This window comes from Camellia sinensis, chromosome 15, assembly GCF_055761805.1.
Source record: "Camellia sinensis isolate YWXY chromosome 15, ASM5576180v1, whole genome shotgun sequence".
In the NCBI taxonomy this organism is placed as follows: Eukaryota; Viridiplantae; Streptophyta; class Magnoliopsida; order Ericales; family Theaceae; genus Camellia; species Camellia sinensis.
The window spans coordinates 107,279,327-107,287,360 of NC_138975.1; positions in this window are offsets into that span (position 1 = coordinate 107,279,327).

An 8,034-nucleotide genomic window follows, 5' to 3' on the forward strand; every position below is an offset into this window, starting at 1 on the left:
TTTTATGTGAGAAAAATTAAAATAATTATAATTTAAATATAATATTTTATTTTATCTTTCGTGTTTTTTTAATCATAATTAGGATAGCCAATTGAAGCCATAATCAAAAGATTACAAGAATTTAAAGGTAGTTGTAAGTACAGGGGTAAATGTGGGAATTTATATAATCATGAAGACGTTTTTGGCCCTGATCAGCTTCTCTGGTAAACATGTGACGTGATGCGTGGTAGTGGAGTGTAATTTTGACTGTTGTGTCGGGTAATTGGATTAGGTGGTGCTGGACGGAATAATTAATATATTAATTAATTTATTAATATTAATTATGATATTATTATTGATCTCACTAATTATAAATATCAAAAAAATTTAAATTATATTATATTATTAATTAATATATTAATTAATACATTATTTAATTGGATTACATACTTTTTCTAATAGAAAAACAAAGGGTATGTTTGGTTTGTGTTTGAGAGATGTGTTTTAAAGATAAAAAGTACGAAAAGTTGTTTGGTTTGGTTTTTTTCAAAAGATGTTTTGGAAAATTATTTTGAGAGAGAGTTTTAGAAAAAGTGATTGATTTGATGTGTGTGAGAGAGAGATTTGTTTGGAAAACTTGTTTGGTTTACAAGTTTTGAGAAATTTTTTTGGAAAAATTTGTTTGGTTTGATTACTTTTAAAAACTTATTTGTAGAGAAAATTTCTCAAAAATTTTTCAGTAATACAAACCAAACGAACCCAAAGTGTCCAGATCAACTATTATGCCATTGGTCAAAAAAAAGCAACTATTATGAGTAACGTCATTAATTGCGGTCAAAAAAAAGCAACTGTTATGAGTAATGTCTTTAATTGCAGTAGATAATGGAAATCCAACCTTTTGTGGATTTTGTTCTATAATAACATTTATAAATTAATTAATTAAATTTATTTATTTAAAAAATTGATTACTAGTATTTGATTGTAGTTTAATTTATTTTATTTTCAATTTATTGTTTCAAAAAAATGGGATTTTCTTAAATTGCAATTTTTATATATATTTTATTGAAAAATACTAAAAACAATCTTTAAGACTATTGTTAGTATTGAAAAATATGTAAAAAATATATTGAAATATATAAAAATATGTAAAAATGTTGTGAAACATGTGAAATATATATTGAAATTATAAATATTTTGACATTATGTAATGCTTGTTGATAATAGGATAAGTTTTGCTCTATACCTCATCTCTCCATACATTTTCATATTCTTTTTGTAGGTTGTAATCTGGACTCGCATCGATGATCTGAATCGCCTATCTTGTAGACTCCACAATAAAAGTCATCTATGTAAAAAAATCAATTTCATTAGAAAATTATAAATACAAAAATAAATAGCATTTTATTTTATAAAATGAATGATACATAATTTAAACAATCTATTTTATAAAATAAAATTCGATTTGTTTCTATAATTATAGTTGTCCGATGAAACTAATTTCTTGTATGAATGACCTTTATTGCAAGGCCTACGAGATAAACAGTTTGAATTATCAGTATAGGTCTAAATTAAAACCCATAAAAAAAGTATAAAGATATATAAAGAGATAAGATATGAAGAAAAGTTTATCCGGTACACAACCCTTAAGCCTTTTTTGTTCTAGTTCGGAAGTGTTAGGGTTGGACTAAATCCCCTCCGAGGGAGGTATTTGCAATCTAAAGAAACGGTTGGGTTCCACAATCCAATTGGAAGTAAAAATATACTTTTACTTTACAAAAATAACAAAATTACTTTTTACCTATGGACTTTTACTTAAATTTATAGATTTCATTTCAACTAATTAATATCTCACACACACACACACATATATATAATTATTATTTTTTTCTTTTTTATGTAACACATTCTAAAGACTTATTTTTTTCTTAAAAAGCCACATCAATGTGTCTTTTCCATTTACATATAAAGTTCTACACAGACTCAATTTCAATTATAATAACCAATTCTATATAGACTCAAAATTCTTATTTTTCGTATATATAATTATAATTTAATTATAATTTATTATGCTCATCCCTCTTTTTATACATAATATCGGCCACCACCAGGTCAGAAGTCAACGCAAAATCTAAAGTACTCTCTCCAGCCTGACCTCTCAACATAGGATTTTAGTACTAGATTTATGTTTTAGAGGGCAATACCAAGCTAGGAAGGATGGTGGATGTTGTAGAATGAGATGGTGGCACCTAAAAGGGGATAAACTAAAAATATTTAATAATAGAATGAATAAGGAAGATACTTGGGACTTGAAAGATGATGCTAACACTATGTGGAACTCGATGACCAATTGTATGAGGAGAATCCCAAAGGAAGTACTTGGAGAGTCGAAAGGGACGGGACCCAGCGCTAGGGAAACTTGGTGGTGGAGAGAAGAGGTTCAAGCGGTAATTAAGGCAAAGAAAGAGTGCTTTAAAAAGTAGCAGAAGGATAGAACTGAGGAAAACCTTAAAAGATATAGATTGGCTAATAAGGAGGTCAAGAAAATAGTGAGAGAGGCTAAATTGAAAGCTTATGATGACCTATACACTAGACTAGATAGTAAAGAATGAGAGAAGATGGTATACAAGCTTACTAAGATATGGGAGAAGAAAAAAAGATATTTTAATCAAGTTAAGTGCATCAAGAGTGAGGATTCTAAGGTATTGGTGAAGGATAAAGTGATTAAGGAAAGATGGAAGAACTATTTTGAAAACTATTAAATGAGGAATATGGAGGTACGGCAATAGGGGAAAGAAATTGCTAGTACTGCGATAAACCAAGACTATAAGTTTTATCGCAGGATTAGGAACTTTGAAGTGGAGATTGCACTTAAAAAGATGAAATCAAATAAGGTTTTAGGACCCGATGATATCCCTATTGAAGCTTGGAAATGCTTGGGTAAAAAGGAGGTTGCTTGGTTGACTAGATTGTTTAGCAAAATTTTGTTGACTAGGAACATACCAAATGAGTGGAGTAAGAGTATTTTAGTGCCAATATATAAGAATAAAGGAGATATCTAGAATTGCAACAACTATAGAGGAATCAAGCTAATGTGTCATATAATGAAAGTGTAGGAGAGGGTGATGGAACACCGATTGCGAGATATAGTAGAAGTGTCAGAGAATCAATTTGGGTTTATGCCCGGCAGGTCAACAATGGAAGTAATTTATCTTTTGAGGAGAGTAATAAAAAAGTATAGAGAAAAGAAAAGTGACATTCATATAGTGTTTATCGACCTTGAGAAAGCATACGATAGAGGCCCTGTTTGGTAGAGCAGTGGGAAAGTGCTTATAGCTTATGCCTTAACAACTTATAGCTTATAACTATGAACATAAGCTGATTTCTGACTTATAAATTAAGCTTCTCCTGCCCCACTCAATGAATAAGTTGATTTCTGACTTACAAAAAGCTATAAGCTGCATTGTTAAGCTAAACCAAACACATCAAAATAGCTTAAATTAGGCTGAAAGTTGAAATAAGCTGAAAAAAAGCTGTACCAAATAGGGCCAAAGTGTCCCAAAATATAATATGGTAGGTATTAGAGAAGAAATGGGTGACAAAAGATTACATTGATATGATTAAGGACATGTATGAAGGGGTGGTGACCAGTATTAGATCGCTTGCTGGAGAGACAAATGAATTTCCTATCACTGGAGGGTTACACCAAGGATCTACCTTAAGCCCTTATCTTTTTGCTTTAGCTATGAATGAGTTGACGAGAAATATTCAGGATGACGTGCCATGATGTATGCTTTTTGCAGACGATATCGTGCTAGTAGTTGAGACTAGAGAATGAGTTAATACAAAGTTAGAGATTTGGAGAAAAGCTCTTGAATCTAAAGGTTTCCGGATAAGCAGAAATAAGACAGAGTATATGGAGTGTAAATTTAGTAACAATAACAATAAAAGTAGAGGAGAAGTGAAGATTGAGAACCAAGAATTGCTTAAGAGTGAACATTTTTGTTATTTAGGGTCGATTATCACAACAGCGGGGGAGATTGATGCGGATGTGGCCAATAGGATTAAGGCGGGATGGTGTAAGTGGAGAAGTGCATCTGGGGTTCTGTGCGATAAACGAATACCCACTAGACTAAAATGTAAGTTCTATGAAATGGCTATTAGACCAGCGATGTTGTATGGGACGGAGCGTTGGGCAACAAAGAAACAGCATGTAGATAAGATGAGTGTAGCTGAGATGAGGATGCTAAGGTGGATATATGGCAAGACTAGACAAGATAGAATTAGGAATGAGTGTATTCGGGAATGAGTAGGAGTAGCACCGATAGAAGATAAGTTAAGAGAAAATCGATTGAGATGGTTTGGTCACATTCAACGGAGACCAACAGAGGCAGTGGTGAAGAGATGCGATACTGTAACGGTAAATGGGAGTGTTAGGGGACGGGGTAGGCCTAGATTAACGTTGACTAATGTTGTAAATAGAGATATGGATCTACTTAATTTGACTAACGAAATAGCCTTTGATAGGACCGCGTAGAGAAGAAGGATTCATGTAGCCGACCTCATTTGATGAGACTTAAGGCTTGGTTTGGTTTGGTTATATTTGGAAAAAATTATCTCGATATACAAATAAATAAATAAAATGTGCTTAATTATGTGTATCGCATGGATCAAATTAATTTTTTTATTTATTTTTTGTTTATCTTATTGATGTCTTAATATTAATTTATATTTAATTTTTTATTTAACATGAATTATTTATTACAAAAAAATTATATTTAATTTAAATTTTATATACTTGTATACAATATGTATAAATATTCAAAAATAATATTAAAGAAAAATCAATACTCTACATAATTAATTTATGCATTTTCTTCTTAATCCAATCACAGTGTATTTATATTTACTCTTTTAAATAAATTTTGTATAGTTCTATTTTTATATATTTTTATTATCCAAATAAATATAAATATAAAAATAAAAATAAATCATTAGAATCACCTGTAGTTTATGTTATTAATTCTTTTTTTAATTTAACTATTATTTCTAATATCAAAATAAGTGTTTATTTTACTATCTTATAATTTAGTATACATCATATAAAATCATTATATGATAATTACACTTTTATAGCACAATAAAACTAAAATTAACAAAATTAACAAATAATTTAACCAAATTTATTATATATAGGTATAGTGACACTTTTATAGAATGATAAGGTTAAGATTATAAAAATAAATAATTTTAAATTAAAATTAAAATTATTTTTTTATAACACATATCATAATATAAAATATCATGACATTAATTAAATTTAACTCCATTGTGATTTTATGTCAGATATGATTTATACACACATGTAGTGTCCAATTTGATATTGATTGATTAAAATAATAAAACTTTTTAAAAGATAAATTGGCAAATGCCAAATGATAAATAGTGTGGAGTATTATTTTAAAAAATAATGATTCATCAAAAATGATTGTGTATATTTAAGGCACCTATTAATGTTTCTTGAATAATTTTTAAATAAGATTATAATCAGGCACAACTTGAAATATAATTAAATATAATTAATGACCAGATGCACTACTTAAATAACAAAAGTTAAGAAAATAGAAAAGATATTTTTGATTAATAACCAGTATAATATACCATGAGTTATAACCAAGTCACAATTTGTATATTATAGAATTTTTTTTTTATTTTTATTTTTTCAAAAAAAAATATTTTGATACAAGTGAAATTCATGATTTTTGGTAAAATTAATTAACACAAATGAGAATTTGATTTCAGGTTGAGAATACAATTTTTTTTTTTTTTTTAACTTTGAAAGAAATTGTTTTTATTTAGTCTTTTACATAGGATCACATACACAGTGACAAAAAATTTCATCAATCACTAGCAAACATGTTTCTATTTGACTTTCAATTGTTAAAATTTTCTACACATAAAGTATTAAGGCTCAAAATTAATTTTTATTTTAAAAATAAATTCTCATGTATCGCACTGGTCACCTCCTAGTTACTATACAAACAAATACAATTTATTTCACATTTTCAACTTAATACTATTATATTAATAATCCCCTCACCTAGGGCGGAAGCATAAATTATAGTTAGGGGGCCGAGGTGTGTGCAAAAAAAAGAAAAAAAAAAAAGAAAAAATTGATATATGACTAATCAAAGACAATTTGTTACATGAGCGTTGTGAAAATAATACTTCCTAAAAAGAAAATTAAATAAATTTAACAAGTCATTTTTTCATTTTTTTTCTAAAATTTTGAAATAATTTTTTCCCATCTAAAAAACAAAATATTTTTTAAATCATTTTGTTAGTTGACATAATCTAATAAATAGAAAAATAAATCATATTGATCTCTTATGAGATTAGGAGATAATACAACAAGCTCCACATTTTAGCGGTGTTACACCAATCACTCTTTTAATGAAACTAAAGGGATCAAAGCTAATGTTGATGGTGGGAAAATATAAAGATAAACAATGTATAACATTCATTTCAATGTAAGATATGACAATATTATTTTTCTAACTATATGACTAATGAATTATTGGTAAAAAAAAAAAAAAGGCCAAATATTATGCGAATTAAATCTTAGGAAAGCCCAATGTAATTAAGTCAAATTTATAGAGTTTATTATATTTTTTCTAAACTTTATAAGAGGTTAGTGTAATTTACTCTAAATAAAAAGAAGTGATATATATATATATATATATATATATATCTTTTACATATAAAATTGACTCGACAAAATTGATACTATTAACTAGATTATAAAATAATTAGAGATCACATCATTAAACCTTATAAAATTCTAATGAAATAGAAAATTAATAAGTGATTTTCATAAAATTATGAAATCATTTCATCACATTTTTTATAAATATACATAAGATATAGGGGCACTATTTTGAAATATAGGGGTATACCCCAATGCCTCTGTGATTTCGCCTGTACGCTTACCTAATCTATCGTACTAGTAATTTCATCTAACTTAATTTGATAAACAATCAAGCCTTTATAATTGTCATTAGTAAAGCATTTTTTAATTTATTTAAAACTTTAAATAATATGAACAAAATACAAAAGTGTCTCTTCTTTTTAGGAAAAAAAAATCTTTAATTTAAAATTTTAATAAGTTAAAAATAAATATTTATTAAAATTATTTTATAAGTTTGAGTGAGTGCTGACATCACAAGTCTTATGAACGAGAAGTTATTTAATAGTCTTAAACTATTGTTTCACACCCCTCAGAATTGGACACTTGTCCATTTTTCTTTTAAGAGGAGACACAAAAATAGTGAGGTCCACTCTTTTAACCAATCAAATTTAAATTAGAACATCATTTGCCTATGGAATAAAAGAAAAATATTTAAGATCACATAAAATCTCTCATAATTTGATACACGATGGTATGATATTGTCACGACCCAAACCCACAACCCAAGGGATTAGCGAAGTGACCGGCCAGTAATCTGAGATTACCAAAGGCCTTCTTAAACAGACACATAATTATAGAGGCTTGCGGAAGCAATCATACAAAAATAAATCGTCCAATGAACTATGCAGACTTAAATGAAATAGAAGAATTCCATCATTAAACACATAATCATTAACATAACTTCTTAATATAATACACTTATTAAAGTCAAGTCATAAGAGTTAAATCCAACATACAAAAACTTGTCCTCATTTTTCAATCAGCTTAATTACATAGTAAGAGACTAACTCCTCAGCTTATGAGGTCTTAACACTTGGCAATTCTAAAAACCTCAACGTAAGCCATAAGGGTTGGCTGACAAAAACAGAATCCGGACAGATGTCTCTAAGTTTGGTCACACGCTTAGTCACTTATATACATATATATAAAAAGTGAGCTGGAGCTCAGTGAATAACAATAGAGTAAAGGGTTAATGAATGATGTCCCATATCATAATTCCATAAATCAAAGTTTTCGATCATAACAAAATCATATACATATTCAAACATGTATTCAGTCATAAATGGTACATCCATTAGCTAAACAGAGCA